The sequence below is a fragment of the Cyprinus carpio genome, chromosome B1 (assembly GCF_018340385.1).
Source record: "Cyprinus carpio isolate SPL01 chromosome B1, ASM1834038v1, whole genome shotgun sequence".
In the NCBI taxonomy this organism is placed as follows: domain Eukaryota; kingdom Metazoa; phylum Chordata; class Actinopteri; order Cypriniformes; family Cyprinidae; genus Cyprinus; species Cyprinus carpio.
Genome location: NC_056597.1, coordinates 14,089,416 through 14,108,594, shown reverse-complemented (window position 1 = coordinate 14,108,594; position 19,179 = coordinate 14,089,416). Strand labels below are relative to the sequence as shown.

Genomic DNA, 19,179 nt, shown 5'->3' with positions numbered 1-19,179 from the left:
AGGCATTTTTGATTAGTCTTCTTATTTGAGGAGACCTGGTCCTAAAACCTCAACTCTTGATGTTGACAATAAAAGTTAATTTCACGTGTAATCTATAATACCCTTAGGGAGCGTACAAAGACCATGTGCTTTGTGTTTTTGAGCACTTAGCCCATGGCTTTGAGCACTTAGACCTACAGTAACTGTAACATAACTCCACGCTGTGGTGAAATCCAATTTGTGCTTGTGCAAATGCACACAAAAGGGTGTTTCTGATGTGTAATCCTATGACCTTGAATATTAAGAATGTGTATTTAGTTAAAAGTGTTATAAATTGTGTGACGATGTTTTGCATGTGTTTTAGCTGATTCATTTAGTTAATCTATACTAATATATTTTATCGTTTCCAAATGCCGAAACTGTGAGGCAAACTTGTGAAGATTTCAGCATACACTGGTTTTAATAATCTTGTCATTATCATGTTTTCTCATTTCTTCTGCAGTGTGTGCTTTACTGAATAAAATACTGTGACATCCATGAGGTTATTTAAGCACAATTTTAACAAAATTAACTATTGAAAGTTTTCAAAATATTTGTCACTGTGTGCAAGACAGCTTTAATTGTTTGCATGCATAATATTCTTGGTACCAGAGGATTGGCATCTTGTGATGTATTAAAAGTAGCAAATTAATAACATATTTAGGGCGAAATGTACAGCTGCTTACCAAATAAGTATATAAATGGTAAATAAAATATTTGAATTGGGAGGGTAAATTATTTTTTTTTGTTTGGTAGAAAGAGAGATTGTTAGTAACAAAACAAGCATAACTATCCAGCAAATATAGTTTACCGGATATTACACAAAAATATAATACACGACTGGCCAGAATCAATTATTTCATTGAGTCCAGAAATAAAATATTATGATATTATGTAACAGGTTAAATGTGCAATACACTACATTCCTTTATTATTATTATTATTTTATTATTAAAGCTCAAAAATCAAGATTAGTACACACAGAATAATACGGCCATCAACATAAAGGTGGTAGAAAATAATACAACCATAAACATAAAAGGGGTAGACAATAATAATAAAAAAATAAAGTAGAAAACAACAACAACAACAAAAAAGAACAGAAAAAAAAATAATACACATGTCATTAAAGATAAGAAAAGAGTTACAGACAGATAAAGTTTCTAAGGCTTTTTTGTTCTCAGACAACTTGATTAATGAAAGGTATTGCTCAAAATCTTTATAAAACAAAGAAAAGATGTCTAGAGTTTGTACTCTACGTTCCTTTTGAACTTAGCCAAACCGCCGTGCTGACGTCATACACGCGTCAATGTTTTGGGTCCATCAATGGGGTGGCTAAAAAAGTCGCCTGAATCAAAAGAATAAATTATTTTCACTTCCAATGGCAATGCCTTGTTTGTAATAAACATGAATTCTTTGCAAAATAAACTATCATTTTTGTCTAATATATGCAGGCTTCGAGTGGATTTATTTGTTTGTAGTTTAACTAGTAATTTGAATCTGGTCTTAACGGAGCAGCGGAAACGCGCCTGGCGCCAAATTTCAAGTTTGGATGGTTGAACGAAAGCAACGCCGAAGTTCTTTTGAGGTTGTTGTTACGAAAAATATAGCAGCGTACAGCGTTTTTTATTTTATTTTACGCATACGGTGGTTTACTGAAATGTACATAAAGTCTATTGTACTAGAGGGCTTCAAGTCCTACGCCGAAAGGACGGAGATTAACGGATTTGATCCGTTTTTAAACGCCATCACCGGACTGAACGGCAGTGGAAAGTCTAATATACTGGATTCCATCTGCTTTCTGCTCGGGAGGCCTCTAACCTGTCCACAGGTCAGTTTTAATACATCAAATATATATATATATAGTATATATATATGATATATATATATATATATATATATAATAGTATAATATATATATACACATACATACAACACACACACACACACACACACACACACACGTAGACGTATGTCTAAATCTGCCAGCTGTTTGTTTATTTATTTCGTTAAACTGTTTTTGCTTATTTAATAAACAAAACTATTTTCAGTTGTTCTGTTGTCTAAACCACTTGTATAACGAAAACAAAATGCAAAAAATAAATAAATCAGAATACATGTTTTCAGTTCTAATATGGATACAGAGCATGATTAATTAAGTATGGAAGTGGGGTTGCAGAGTTTATAAGCTAAAATGTAATACTGCTCGTTTTGGTTTGTCGAACCTTGCAGGTTCGTGCCACTAATCTCCAAGATCTGGTGTACAAAAATGGTCTGGCTGGGATCACCAAAGCAACTGTGTCCATCACCTTTGACAACTCCAACAAGAAACAGAGTCCACTTGGGTTTGAGACCCATGATGAGATTACCATAACACGACAGGTATTCACCTGAGATCAGTGTCTGCTCCACTCTCACTGATGGCTCTTAGCACGCGTCAAAGAGTGAGTTACACAGCTTGTGATTTTATCGTTTTTATTGTGCAGGTGGTCATAGGTGGACGCAACAAGTACCTTATCAACGGCGTGAATGCAAACAACCTGCGAGTCCAGGATCTGTTTTGTTCAGTTGGCTTGAATGTCAACAACCCTCATTTTCTTATCATGCAGGTAACCACCATAATACACTGATTTAAGAACTTTTCAGGTTATGTGGGCTTTTATAAAAGTATTGGATAATCTTATTCTTAAACAGCAGCATTTTCATTTTAAAATGAATGGAACGGCTGTTTGCAACTTATTCAACAGTTTGTTTGTTGTCATAAATGCGTGACAAGTAAATAGGGTTCATTTTGATTATATGTCTTGATATTTTGATTATATATATCTTTTTGGATTTTTTAGACTTGTCATATGTAGTTAGCCTTTTCTTCACATTCCCAGTCACACCCAGTTGTATGTTTATTTCAGGGGAGAATCACCAAGGTCTTAAACATGAAGCCTCCTGAGGTGAGATGTTTGTCATTTGAATATACTTGGTTGTGATCTGCTCATATTTTGAATGTAGTAATAAAGATTCCAGTTGATTTGCTCTTTACTGATGGATGAAATGATACAAACATTCAGTGTGTCATTGATGTTTTTTATTTTATTTAATTTTTTTTCACAGATTCTGGCCATGATTGAGGAGGCGGCAGGTACCAGGATGTACGAATGCAAGAAAATCAGTGCTCAGAAAACTATTGAGAAGAAAGATGCCAAGCTGAAAGAGATTCAGACTGTACGTACATTTATTTCATTATAACTTTTTTATAAAAAAATCACCCAACAATTGGAGCAACCAGCAATTTCATCTAATGGAGACTTCATCTTTGGATGTTTTTGTGTGAATCAGATCCTGGATGAGGAGATCACCCCTGCTATGGAGAAACTGAAGGAGGTATGTGTTTAAAAAAACAAAACAATAATTTATTGTATATGTGTATATTAGATTCATGCTATTAGAAAGCCATGTATTATTTACTTGCATCTTCTTTTATATAAATAATGACGTTGTCAATTATTAATGAATCATGTATAATAGAGAGAGGGCTATACATTATTGTGTGTCACTGCTTCTTTATGTGCATATACATTATTGATTTGTTTTTCATTTTTCTAACAGCGTCAGTTTTCCTTACTGTGGACTGAATATGTATGACTTATACAATATATACTTATCATCTTGTCACATCCTGTCCATCTCCCTTGCTTCTCCTCAGGAACGTGCGTCCTACCTGGAGTACCAGAAGCTCATGCGTGAGATCGAGCACTTGAGTCGACTGTATGTGGCATACCTGTTCGTGTGCGCCGAGGAGACCAAGCTGAAGTCTACCGAAGACCTGCAGGAGATGCAGACCTCTATCGCACAGCTGCAGGAGAACATGAAGCAGAATGAGGCCAAAGTGAAGGAGCTGAGCGCGGAGATACAGGAGCTGGAGCGCAGGAGGGACAAGGTAAGCAGCAGAGCAGGGAACAGGAGCAAGAAGCAATAGTGCAGTGCTTCCCAAGCTGTGGGCGGTGAGAATTTGAGATTGGTAGTGCTGTCATAAAATTCACAACGGTTGTGCTAAAACTATATAATAGGTTGTTCAGAATTCCTTCAGAAATCATTCTAATATGCTGATTTGCTGCTCAAGAAACATTTCTCTATTCTAAATTTTAGAAACAGTTTTGCTGCTTAATATTTTTGTGGAAATGATACCACTCAAACATTTGTATGAGAGAAAGTAATAATTGAATTCATCATGCATGAAAGTGACAAAAAGTGAGTGATGATCATTTAAAATTATTTATATTTAATAAATGCATTAACAAATTTAATTTACATATTTGATAAATGCAAATAAATGCTGTTCTTTAAACTTTATATTTATCAAAAAATCCTGAAAAATAAAGTTCATCATCATTTCCACACAAAATATGAAGCAGCAAAATTGTTTTCAACATTGATAATAATCAGAAATGTTTCTTGAGAGTCAAAATAAATTGTAATGATTCCTAAAAGTCATGTGACACTGAAAACTGGAGTAATAATGAAGAAAATTATGCTTTATGCATAACAGGAATAACATTTTTATAATGTATTAAAATTCAAAACTTATTTTGTATTTGTAATAATATTTCACAATATATATATATATATATATATTTTTTACTTTATTTTGATCAAATAAATTCAGCCTTTATGAGCAGAAGATAGTTATTCCAAAATCATTAATAATTGTAATTTTTCTAAACTTTTGGCAGGTACTTTAATAATAATAATATTAATAATTCTATATACTTTACTATAACATATTATAGTACTTTATTATAATATACTGTATTATTATATTGTTGTCATGATTATTAAATGCTGCTTTTTATTTTTTACAGGACAGTAAGTATTTTTACAATATAAGATATATCTTTTAATGTGCTAAAATCTATATTTTTAATAATGAGTGATGTGGGCGTGGCTTGAAGCATGGTCAGATTGTTCTTCTTTTTTGTCTCTAGCTGATCAAATGCCTGAATAACAAAACATACTTAACATACTAGTAGATGATTCAGAAGCGCCAGATTGTCTTAGCAAAGTCAGAATTACCTCCTCTCCTAGGTTCTTCCTAGGTACTTTCGGAAGGCCAAATAAAGTGCTTTTGCTTTCGTCTAGATACACACAGTATCTCCCTGACATGGCTGCTTCAACACTAACTGCGTTTACTGAAACCACGCCTTCTTTCTTTGTGTGAACATTTGGGCGGCATTACGCAAATATTTCCACATAGTGACGTAGTCTTTGAATGAGCCGTTTTAGAGGGCATGGCAGAGTCTTAACTTTGATGAAAAATATATCTTGGATTTGAGACTTTAGTCTTTGCAACTTTACAGATCTTCTTCGTGCACCAAGAGCTTGTATCACTCCAAAGAGAAAGGAAAAATTTAAATTGCATCATATGACCCCTTTAAAATAATTAAAATATTCTAATTGTTATAAAATGTGATTTCCCCCCCTCTTTATTCCCTAAATAAAAACACATAAAAACATTTTTTTCCTCCATTATAAACCACAGGGTATGGCGTGGGCGCGGGGGTTGATAAAATAATTCCATGGCACACTCTACTGAAATGCGGGGGAGAAAGAAAGGGGGAAAAAAATCAGTAACAAAACAACACTGCATCGTCAGTGTTGGTATTGTGTCAGACACTTGCACTTAATATGAAGAACAAGCTCAAATGGAGTTAACAAGGTTTTTGGCTGGCGAATGAGGAGATTTGTGTTTTGTCTGTCAATAGATCGGCCGCATCTGAGGCAAGTGCGGAGTTAACTATATGCTTTCATCAACTTTTTATAGGTTATATAACATTTATTGTTGCTATATGGGCGCTTAGTTTTTCTTGTTGTTTAACACTTGGCCAAAATCTCATGATATGAAGCGAATATGCACAGGATCTTAAAACGTGCAAAAAGTATGGCTAGTCGGCAATAACCTACTCCGCTCTTCAAACACACAAAAACATTATCCTTTTACAGACATAGTGTTTGAATAAAGAAAACGCTTTACTGTTAGAACATCAGTTACTTATTTACTCTTGCATTTGCGAAAAAGCGGAGATCTGTCTCCTCCTGGCTGTGCGCGGCGCGTCATCTGAGTGGAGGCGGGCTGAAGTTACGAGGTATCGCTGAGAGCTTGAGGATCCAGTGGCATTACGAAGTTTAACTGACAAGCTCTTTGTAATACTTATCATTGGTTACATATTTGTAAAAAAACTCTGTTTTAAAATAATAATAACGATTTATAATAGAGATATGAAGTTTGGATCATTTTTCACAGCACACCTGACTGGGGCTAGCTAAGAGACAATCTGTTTATTAAATATATGTAATATACAAATATATCTATGTACTATTAATCTATGTTTTTTTTAACAAAGAGGTGGGGGGGAGGGTCGTGGAGCTATGCTATGTTTTTGGGGGGCCTTACCCCTCTGAAGTTTGGGAAGCTCCTGCAATAGTGTATTTGTTGGTAACATTCATTTTCATATTTTGTTTTTTAATTTTTTTTTTTTTTGCTGTAATAGTTTCCACATTTTTCTCCTTTCTTTCTTGTCAAGTGCTCTGTGACCACCTACACAAAAAATGTAACGTGCAAATCAAAAGCATAGCATAGTATTATGTATAAATGTGAAATGCAAGCCACATGATATTTACACAGATGTTCAAAATATTGGTTTTTAGATTAAATTGGAAAACTCTTTTGAAATCTCCAGTTTTTAACTGTATTTTTGATAACATAAATGCAGTCTTGGTAAGCATAAAAAACTACTACCTTTAACATTAAAAAAAATCTAACTTAACCAACTTTTATCATGGATTGGGTTTTTTTACATAATGACATACGCAAAAGTAAACATTAAAGGCTGCAGTTGAGTTGTAACCGTAATCTAGTATCACTATAATTACGAAAAGTAAAAAATATTTATTGTAACTTATATATTTTTTTGGTAATCTATCAAGATGCTATTTTGTAGTTAATTTACCCAAATTGTTGTTGTTGTTGTTTTTTGGTCTAAAAAGGCCACTTTAAGCTTAATCTTGAAATCTTTTGTCAGCTCTGTATGAGGATCAACAAATGGTTATAAATAGTTTTCCTCCAGTTATTTTTCAGAATCGGACCGCAGTTTGTTAAATGGTGTGGTGACCTCTGATTTAATTGGGTAGGGTTTCTTTTACCTGAACAGGTTGGTAATCGTGTACTTGTCCTGTAGAGACTGAAGGTCTGTAATAGAGAGTGGAATGGTGGGTAATGGACTGGCAAAAAAGTTTTAAAGTCTTTGTGCGGGGAAAACATTTTTGAATTTTTTTATGATGCAAATTGATACCTGTTAGAAAAGTGTGTGGTTGATTGATTAAATATTTCTGTCTCCTGTTGTATTCCATTATCATGTCTCATTTCTGTGTCTTGTCTGTCTAGGAGGTTGGCGGGGTTTTGAAGACTCTGGAAGAGACCTTGTCTGAAGCACAGAGAGTGGACACAAAGGCCCAAAGCGCTCTGGACCTGAAGAAGCAAAATCTGAAAGATGAGACCAAGAAGAGAAAAGAGCTGGTCAAAAACATGGAGGAGGTATAACAGGAATAAAAAACTTTTATTTTTAAAAGCTTGCAGTAAGTTACAAATAGATTTAATACACAAATGAATGAACTTTAATAGAAATCATGATATAATTTTTAAAGAAAAATATTCCTGAAGGGGGTCTTTTGTAAAGTATTGTGATTATTATATTTCAAGATATTGCCAGAAATCCGTTTGTCTTTTCATAAATGAACGAATTAATTTTACATAAATTAATCATTTATTAACAATCATAAATAAATGTTAACTTTATTTGAACTAGGATAGAAGAAGATGATGTCAGCACTAAAGAAGTGGAGGTTGCCAAGGCTATGGATCGGCTAAAGGCCGTGCAGGAGGAAGGACAGAAGGAATGCAGAAGCGCTGGAGGCGGCTTCACAGCATTTTAAGGCAGTGTCAGCTGGTCTCTCTGCCAATGAAGATGGAGCTGAAGCCACACTTAGTGGCCAGATGATGACCTGCAAGAATGACATGAGTAAAGCTGAGACAGAGGCCAAACAGGTGACCTTTTTGGCCTCTAACATCCGTCAATAAGTCCAGTAATCACAGTGATGTAGGATTTTTTGTCCAATGTATACTTTAAAAATGTTGTTCATTGTCCATACTGTTATTACCCAGATCAGTAATGTCTCAAAACTCTGCCTAGCAACTTTGATTATTATGGGTAAAAAAATACATAACCATTCAAAATTTTGCGGTCGTAAAGATTTTATATATATATATATATATATATATATATATATATATATATATATATATATATATATATATATATATATATATAATACATACATACACACACACACACACAACACACACACACACACACACACACACACACACATATACCAGTGTGTTTCATATATATGTGCAGCATCCACTTGGATGAAAAAACAGAATTCATTTGAAATAAAAGTCATTTGTAACATTATAAATGTCTTTACTGTCACTTAAGCAGTTTAATGCATCGTTTTTATGTAAAAATATTAATGTGTCATTTAATTGGTTTAATGAATGGTTTTTATGTAAAAATATTAATTAAAAAATATTTTTGAAAATGTCTCTGTTCTGACTCTTAGGCTCAGATGAAACTGAAACACGCTCAGCAGGAGCTGAAGACTAAGCAGGCTCAGGTCAAGAAGATGGACAGTGGCTACAAAAAAGACCAGGACACATTTGAGGCTGTGAAGAAATGCATAGAAAAGCTACAGGCTGAAATGAAGAAACTCAACTACGAAGGTACTGAATACATTTTGAATGTGATTGTGGTTGAATTAGGTGCAGTTAATTGAAGCCTAAAAATGTGAACTGTAAAATTTTAAAGCTTAATACAGAATTAAAGTTTCATATTAGTCTTTAAGACATTACTTTTAAAAAAATGTTTTAAAGAAGATTGACTGTGTGTTCAGATGGACGAGAGGAGCGTCTGTTGGAGCAGAAGAGGCAGGGTTTCACGGGGCGTCAGTCAGCTCAGAGAAACCTACGAGTCCCTCATGGGCCAGTTCCCCAACCTGCGCTTCGAATACATGTGAGAACATGCGAGCCATTTTCATTTCGACTCATTTCTTATTTGTGGTTTATACACTTCATTCATTCATTCATTGACTCCATTGGTACTATGCGTGTATGTAGGGACCCTGAGAAGAATTGGGACCGCAGTAAGGTGAAAGGTTTGGTGGCAAATCTTTTCACTGTGACTGATGTGTCAAATGCTACAGCTCTGGAGGTGGTTGCTGGTGGTCGACTCTATAACATAGTGGTGGACAATGAGGTGAGTTTTACTTAATGAAATGCGTAGGGGTCTTCAATTTAAAAAAAAAAATAGTTGTTTTGGTTTTAAACTTGTCTGCTTGCAGGTTACTGGGAAAAAGCTTCTGGAAAAGGGTGAACTGAAACGCAGATACACCATCATTCCTCTGAACAAAATCTCATCACGTACCCTCAATGACAATGTAGTGCGCACTGCCAAAAACTTGGTGAGCATTCTGCTAAGTTGTTGATTTGATTATGATTTCTTTTATTCTCAGTGGAATTTTATTTAAAGAAAGGATACCCATATATTTTGTGTTACAGGTTGGGCCAGATAACGTGCACACCGCTCTGTCGTTGGTAGGATATGAATCGGAGCTGAGGAAGGCCATGGAGTATGTTTTTGGAACTACGCTAGTCTGTGACAGTTTGGACAATGCTAAAAAAGTTGCCTTTGACAAAGGTGTGAGCACCAAAACTGTTACGCTGGGAGGAGACGTGTTTGATCCTCGGGGAACATTGACTGGAGGTTAGTATGGGTTTATAACTAGACAAGATATAGAGCCTCACAAAAGTATTCAGACCCTCAGGGAACATTGACTGGTTACTAGATCACAGCTCTGACTATTTGTTCTGGGATGTTATTTCACCAATTTCATCAATCTGATGTAATTGGATCAGTTCTTATTAAATTCTGATTGCTATATAACAAATAATGTTTTAATGAGAATGTAGGACAAATTGTGAGGGGGGAAATCTTTATAATGCAATATAATATAATGTGAAAATACCTTTCTACTAAATTCTCCCAAGAAAAACTTTTCCCCTTTTTTAACTGTTATTTTATTAAGTGCTATTTTAATAGTGATATACTATTATAATGTTTATTTCCAATTAATTATTATTGACATTTTTATTTATATTTTTAATTTCTACTCTTAATACTCTGAAGTAAATTTTTTATCTTCTATATTAAAATTATTTATTAATTATTACTGAAAAGGAATTTTCTTCTATATTAAAAATACAAGTGTGTTTTGGCTTTTTTTTGTGGCTTTTTTTTCACTTCACCTTTATTATGATATAGGTGATAAATGGGGGCGTGATCAGGAAAAGTCCTAAAGTCAGGGTTAGAACTCAGGACACTTGTAGCAAAATGGCACTGTATGACTGCATGCTGCTGACTTTTTAAGTTATAGTTAACATTAACAATACTAAATATGACCTGTTCATGATGGGTTTTGTGAGATTCACCAATCAGAAATAAATTCTGAGTTTGCAGTATTCAATCTCCACATATATTTTGCAGAGCAATCAAAGCTTTGTTTTAAGCTCAGTATGTTGCAGATTCAACTGAATTGTGGAGATTTACATTTATATAACATACGTTTGGCAAATGCTTTATTACACTATTTGCTAATATATACAACTTATCAGTTCATGCATACCCTGGGAATTGACCCATTTGCTGTTTGAGCTACAAGAACCATAGATACATCTTTGAGATCATTAAATTGTACTGTGTGTATCACCTTTATACTGGCTCCCCAATCTCTAGTTCTCACCATCAGCATTAGCCACTGAAAACCCATATTGGTGGACCACACAATTTACAATCTGAATAATGATACCTGTGGGGCTTTTTTATCCAGAAGACAGATGAGTTTATAGTCTAAATACATTTACAAGGGACAGTAGAACATTGTGTTCTCTAGTAATGGTTACCTGTGTGTGTGTGTAGGTGCACGTGCTCAGACGGCCTCCGTCCTGTCTAAACTGGCTGAAGTGAAGGACATTCAGGACAGTCTGAGGGCTAAAGAGGCAGAACTCACCGCAGTAGAGTCTGAGCTCAGCAGCCTCAAAGGAACAGCTGAGAAGTGAGTCTCTGTCCAAAATCCAACTTCTCAAAATCCCCACTGACCAATCAGAACAAAAGCACAAGGCAGAAGACTGAAATGTTGCTGCTCTCTTTTAGATACCGTCAGCTGAAGCAGCAGTTTGGACCTGAAGACTGAAGAGGCCCGGATCCTGGAGACCAAAACTTCAGCAGAGCTCCTTCCACAAACAACAAGAGGAGCTGGAGAACCTGCACAAGACCATCGGTACACACAAATACCACTCTTTGGCAAATTGTTGTTGGTTCTCTTTCTGAAACCGGTGCTCTGTATAAGAGTCGCAGTAAACACACAACTACCTAATATGCTGGTTATCGGGGGTGTTCTGTTTCTTTAGAGGAGTGTGAGGAAACTCTGCAGAAGACAAAAGGAGGTTCAGAAGAAGGGCAAGAAGAGAAGTACAAAGTTCTGGAGAACAAGATGAAGAATGCAGAGGCAGAGAGAGAGAAAGAACTGAAAGCAGCCCAGCCCAGCAGAAACTCAAACCAGGCCAAGAGCAAAGCAGATGCTTACAACAAGAGACTGAAAGAGAAACAGCAGGTACTTTCTCATTACGATGACACACCATCAGGCTCCAGACTGACAAAGTTACACTGTGTCTACACTGGTTGTCACACCACATCAGCTAGAAGCTGAGTACTTTTTTATTTATTTTTAATTTTTTTAACCACCTCTGTCTGTCTTTCTCTAGGAGGCAGATGCAGTAGCTCTGGAGTTGGAGGAGCTGAAAAGAGAACAGGCTGGATATGAGCAGCAGATTCAGGCTGTAGATGATGCTCTGAAAGCCATACAGGAGCAGATTGACACCATGACCACTGAGGTTTTGGCCAATAAGGTACAGAGACAACCTATTTAAGACTTTTCCTTAAAAATTAACATTCTGTTCTCTTTTTACTTTCCTGTCATTCCAAACCTTTATGACTTTCGTCTGTAAAGCACACAAGATATTTTAAGATGCTGGTGAATAAAAGTTTTGGTTCCCTTTGACAATGGAAGTCATTCGGAACCAAAACATGAAACTATTTTGTGTTATGTTTCTCAAAAACAAAAAGTCCCACAGTCTTGGAATGCCCATGAAGGTGAATAAATGACCACAATTTTAGTTTTTGGGTGGACTGTCCCTTCAAAAGTGATGCTTTTAGTGCCATAACTGTTAACTTTTCACTCTCTGTGTTTAGGAAGCAGTGCGTGCCGCACAGGAGCAGCTTGTCCCAGCAGAAGAAGGTGATTCTGGGACAGGAGAGAGAGATTAAAGAGAAAAGAGACCGGAAAGAAGCAAACCACCTTCGAGAGCAAAACAATGATGCTCAGCTCAAAATCAAAGAGCTGGAGCACAACATCAGCAAACACAAGAAAGACAGCGCTGATGCAACTGCCAAGGTCAGAGGAAGTTAATGAGATCATTCAAGACTAGAGTGTTGTAGATTAGATGATCTAAAGTTTGTGTTTGTTTAGGTGGCCCCGCATGTTAGCTGAAAATGACTGGATCTCCTCTGAGAAGCATCTCTTCGGCCAGCCCAACACTGCCTACGACTTTAAGACCAACAATCCCAAAGAGGCTGGACAGAGGTTGAAGAGACTCGAGGAGACTAAAGACAAGCTGGAGAGAAATGGCAACCGCCGGGCCCATGAACATGCTCAGTGAGGCTGAGGAAAGGGTACGACCTTTGAACTCTTTAGTGACAGTGCTGATAGAGATGTTATTAAAAAAATGCCATTCAAACATAGAGGAGAAAAAAAAGAGCAGAGGTTAATCTTGGGAAACTTCATATTATGTGTGCTTTCTGGACAATTAAATTTCCTCAAAAGCTAAAATGCTCTTTTTTTTATTACTGCTGTCTCTGTAAGGCTATATCTTGTATATACAATACCTTTCAAGATAAGATTTTTGTTGATGTTTTCAAAAGAAGCTTCTTAAGCTCACCAAAGCTGCATTTATTTTGATCATAAATAAGTATTATTTAAAAAGTAATATTCTGAGAAAATTATTACAATTCAAATTAACTGAATTCTACATTACTCAGGTTTTTTTTTTTTTTTCAGAATTCTGTTTAATAGAAAGTTCAAAATAACAGCATTTGTAGTAAATAAATTCTTTTGTAGTTTTACAAATGTCTTTAGTCACTTAAATCTTATTGACTGACCCCAAAATTTCGAATGATTGTGTGTTTATTTTATTATTATTTAATTAATATTATTATTATTTATTTATTTAGTTGTGCCTTGCATGTTTTTCTGAGATTTGGACCAGTTTCTGCTTTATTGTTTTATTATTAGTAGTATCTTTATTTACTTATTTATTGGTAATGATAATAGCAATTACTATTAGAAATAATTTATTAGTAGTAGTAAAATGTAATAACACTGTCTTCTTTTAGTACAATGATCTGAAGAAGAAAAAGAGAATTGTTGAGAATGATAAAGCCAAAATCTTGGGAAACAATTGAAGAGTTGGACCAGAAGAAGAATGAGGCTCTCAAGTGGCGTGGGGCAGAAGGTAAAATAAACCCACCCATGACCCATTAATTTTTTACAATTACAACTAGTAAGAAAAAGATCAAACACTCATGATGCATCCAGTTCATTAAAATGTGTGTGATTGCAGGTGAATAAGGATTTTGGCTCCATATTCTCCACCTTGTTGCCTGGGGCAAATGCTCGTTTGGCTCCTCCCGAGGGATGTGGTGTCCTGGATGGGTTAGAGTTTAAAGTGGCTCTAGGAAAAAACCTGGAGGGGGAAAGAGAACCTGACAGAGCTCAGCGGGGGTCAAAAGGTCAGCTTTTGCCAACTTTTTTGCTAAAAGGGCATATCGCTCTTTCCTAAAATCAATAACCATTTTGGTTATGGCTCTCCAAGCCAAACATTTCTTGGCCACAGATCCATTAGAGCATAAGCTTGTGGACTGGGTTACTGCATATTTCCCTGTACGTTTGCTGTCTATTGACCATCTGATGCCTTTATGTGTGTTTGAGGTCTCTGGTGGCACTTTCTCTGATTTTTAGCTATGCTGTTGTTCAAACTGCTCCCATTTACATCTGGATGAAGTGGATGCCGCTCTGATCTCTCACATACACAAAACATCGGACAGATGCTGAGAACACACTTCACACACTCACAGGTAATGCGCATCATTTTTTTTTGACTATATGGCAATTTTCCAGTGTTTCAGTAACAGGTTTTGATCACAGCAGAAACGTAATATTTTTTGTGTATCTGTTGCAGTTTGTTGTGGTTGTCTCTAAAAGATGGAATGTTCACCAATGCAAACGTGCTCTTCAAGACCAAATTTGTGGACGGCATCTCCGCAGTCACTCGCACAGCTCAAACACATGAGGGAAAGGGTTTGGCCAGCGCACTCAGGAGAAAGCCCAAGGACAAACGCCAGCGAACAGATACTGGACAAGCTAAACACACTTGCTATATTGCACAAATATAAAGATAGAAGTCAGATATATTAAGCTTTTTATTACTTTCAGTTGAGAAAATGAAATGGTAGATTTTAAATTGTTAGCTTACTAAAAGCTTTTTGAACACATCAGATTTGTGCAACTAATGCATGTAGAATTGCGCTGTAAATCAGCCTTTTCCATTGCCTATTTTAAAATGCTGTTGCATTCACAGATTTTCTCACATTATTAATTGACTTTTATGGAGTGTAGTTGCTCTACTACTTTTTATTTTTAAGCCTGCGAGTCGTTTTTTCTCTCCTCTGTGCCACTGTAGTTTCGTATTATTTGTTGATAGGATGACACTTTTTGTTTTTCAAACTTTGCAAAGCTGGTTTTATAAATAAAAAAATTCCCCCAAAAAAAAAAAAAAATTGTAGTTGTTTCAGAAAATGTCCAAGATATGACATCCTGCCCTAATGATATTTAAGAAAACAGGTTGAAAAATGCTTATTTAAGATTTGATTTAAAATATGGTTTTTTGCAATAAATGAATTGGATATTACTTTTTCTTTATACACTGACTGAACGATTTCATTAGACCAGTAATATAATTTAAACTAATTATTGCCATTAGCTTGAGGCAGATATATATAATATAGAGAATATATATCTATAAAACCATCCCAAAAAAATATTATGCATAATGCTTAAAATGATTGCCTCTTCGCACCACACTTCCTAACTCAAAGCTCTTTAGATTCCTTCTCCCCCTCTCCATAATCCTTCTTGGACAGTAATTCTGTCAACAAGGTCCCCTCCCTTTCTTTTTTTTTTTTTTTACATTTTTTGAAAGTCACAGTAGCAAGATTTTTCTTTTCATATTTTGTGATGTGTATCTATGGAGATGGACCTGAATGCCAACTGGCAGTCAACTGAAAGAAAGGGACAGTGTTTAAGTGGACAAAAAAAGAAATTCACAACATTTTGACTAACAAAGACACCCCAAAAATTTGCACAAATGTATTATTAATTTAATGGGCACAAACCACAAAGGGTGAGATGAGACCCAGTATAACGTGCTTCTACAACAGGGTTATTCAAATCTTACCCTCGAATTCGCAAGTGCCACTGCACGAGTTTGCTACAAACCTGATTTTTGTTTTTCCCCACTTTCCAAAAACCACACCTGAGCATGCTAATCAGAGTCATCAAGATCATTAGAAAAATCACAGGTAGGTGGTTGTTTTGATCAGGGAGGGGGTGTTCGAGCTAAAACTCTGCAGTGCACTGGCCACTGAGGGTGAAGATTTGAATAACCCTGCTCTACAATGATTTCATGTATCCAGCATGGAAACTAATTATCACACATGCAAACATGTGAAAAGGCAGGCAGGTTTGAGGTTGTGGGGGAAAAATATTACCTTTTATGTTACAAAAACTTCCTTTATTACCCACTTAATACCTACACCAAACTCATTAAAAAACATTCCGTTTTTTAATTAAAGTTCCCACCTACCAGTATGCTAGATCTTTGGACCTTCTGCATGACTTATGTGACACCAACTTTCCTAACAGCACTGAATGGCTTTTTTAATTATGAAAGCAAAAAGTGACTCAATCCGTATCTTTACTTATTCATGACGGATGGGGGAACAAATCTGGAGGGGGTGTTTGTTACATAGAAACCTGCATAGTCACCTCAAACCACTCGAATTAATTCAGTGGTAACGGTTCATTTATAGAGGTTCTGGCTGGATCAGTCTCTTGCCTAAAACAAGCAGTTTTCATGTGATAACTGCAGAAAGCTTCTGCTCTTACCAAAAACTCCATGATTTCAGTATATTGAAACACACAACCCAAGATGGAAGGAGTAGAGTTAAGTTTTTCGAAGTGTATTCTCGAAACTTACATGTACTGAGACTTTAACAAGGTGGGTGAAAATGTCTAACAAAACTAGATGAGGCTCACTGTAGCCAAGTGTAGTCTTTCCATTGGTTTGTTTTATTAACGATCAGGTTGAAATTAAGATTCACAGATGGAACAAAAGCTTATTTTTTAATATTTGATAAAAATATGTATTTTTGCCATGAAATGGCAAATTGGATAGTACTTAAACCGGAACGACTGTCATAGAATATTTTTATACTAATTTATTGCCATTATCGTCAGGCATATATCATTTATATTATATATATATATATATATTAACCATTAAAAAAATATTTATGCATAATTCTAAAATATTTTGATTCAGGCCAAATCCTTACTGGAAAGCTCTTTAGCTTTATCCAGTAGTCACAAATCACGGAAAGTAATTTGTCAACAAGGAAAGAACTGTTTTGTTTTTTTTTTTAACTTTTAAAGTCACAGTAGCAGAGTTTTTCTTTTCATAATTTTGTGGATGTGGCTATCTATGGAGATGGACCCTGAATGCCAACGGGCAGTCCAACTGAAAGAAAGGGACGGGTTAAAGTGACAAAAAAAGAAATTCACAACATTTTGAGACTAACAAAGACACAAAAAAAAAAAAATTTGCACAAAATGTATTATTAATTTAATGGGGCAAAACCACAAAGGGTGAGATGAAACCAGTAAAAACGTGCCTCTACAACATGGTTATTCAAATCTTACCCTCGAAGGCCAGTTGCACTGCAGAGTTTAGCTCCAAACCCTGATCCAAACACGACCTGAGTCATGCTTAATCAGAGTCTTCAGGATCATTAGAAAAATCACATGTAGGTGAGTTTGATCAGGGTTCGAGCTAAACTCTGCAGTTCACTGTCCCTCGATGGTAAGATTTGAATACCCTGCCTCTACAAATGATTTCATTTATCCACATGACCAATAATTACACACATGCAAACATGAAAAAGGCAGGTTGAGGTTTGAATTACCTTTATGTTACAAACTTCCCTTTATTACACCACTTGATACCTTTACACCAACCCTCATTTAAAAAACATTCCGTTTTAATTAAAAGTTCCCACCTAACCAGTATGATAGATCTTTGTCCCTTCTGCTTGACTTTGTGACACCACCTTTTTCTAAATCACGAATGAATTAAAAGCAAAAACAAAAACATCAATCAGGATTATCTTTACTTTATCCTGAATGGGATGGGGGAAACAAACTGGAGGGGTGTTTACATAGAAACCTGCAGTAGTCACTCAAACCACTCGAATTAATTCAGTGTATACGGTTCATAAGAGTTCTGGCCCTGATCAGTCTCTTGCTAAAACAAGCAGTTTCATCATGTGCATAACTGCAGAAAGCCTTCTGCTTCACAAACTCCATGATTTCCAGTATCTTGAACACACAACCCAAGATGGAAGGAGTCGAGTGTATTCTCGCACTTACATGTACTGAGACTTTAAACAATTTTGGGTGAAAATGTCTAAGCAAAACTAATGAGGCTTCACTGTAAGCCAAGTGTATCTATTGCCCAGTTGGTTAAAGCATCAGTAAAAGAGTTCACAGATTGAAAAAAGGTTTAGGGCCTACACCGAGCTGTAGGATGTGTACACGACCCAACAAATGGCCAAAATATGTGCTATATGCGACTTGCTGTGAATATTATTAAAGAAACAGATTCTCAAATCAACCCTCAGGACAGTGTTTTGGGCAGGTAATTCATGGCAGGGCTTGTATTTTTCTTCTCAATACGTCTGGGCTTTGTCCTTCATGTCTGGACGGGCTGTGTGTCTCCATTGTAGCTAAAGAACGCTGAAGCTGTTTGCCGACTTCTTCTCTAACAGACACTCCCACTGAATCACTCTCTACAAACATAAAACAGCACCAATTTTTTTAGTTGAGAAGGTTTCTATCCAAATTTTCATACCTGCAAACCATTTTATAAATTATTTCTGTCAAAACTTATATTATTTGAACTACAAAGTTTTATTTCATTCATTTTTATGGTCATTTTACAGTTCATAGACACCAAAACGATTTTAACTGCTAATTCCAAGACGATAAATTTCCTATTCCACTGGTCTAAGTTTGCAGATATGCACAAACATATTTTTTACTTTTAAAAGGAACTAATGCATTTGGTATTCTTTTTTTTTTTTTTTTTGGTTATTTGACTTTAGTACAGGACAGTGTAGAAGTCACAGGATTGGCACCGGAATATCTGGCAATAATTTAGTTTTTCACCTGGAAACATTTTGAAACAACATGATAAAACTTGACCTATTTCTGTTAATCAGCTATTTTTCTAAATGTCAGAGCAAATCAAGGCTACCTTCAATCCTCTTCAAAAGAAGTTCAACTACCGCCAAGGCTTCTGTTCTTACTGATGAATAGCTTTTGTTTTCTGTAGGGGAAAAAGAATGATTCTCATGAGCCAAGTCTGAATAAAAGGTGGATAAAAAAGAGGGGTCAACCCAAACTAAAATTCTGTGGAAAATAAAAGAAATTGTGAGAAAGGTTTTTTTTTTTTTTTTTTGGAAGTCACCAAAACTGGGTTGGTTACCAACATTCTTCAAAATGCCACCTTATGTTTAGGTCTTAAAGGGGGAATTTACATTTTTT

The 19,179-nt window shown here is 35.6% G+C and overlaps 1 pseudogene; it reads left to right on the top strand.

Annotated features, from left to right (window-relative positions):
• The first annotated feature begins 1,678 nt into the window (after positions 1–1,678).
• Positions 1,679–13,703, top strand: LOC109046155 (annotated as a pseudogene).
• The last annotated feature ends 5,476 nt before the right edge of the window (positions 13,704–19,179 follow it).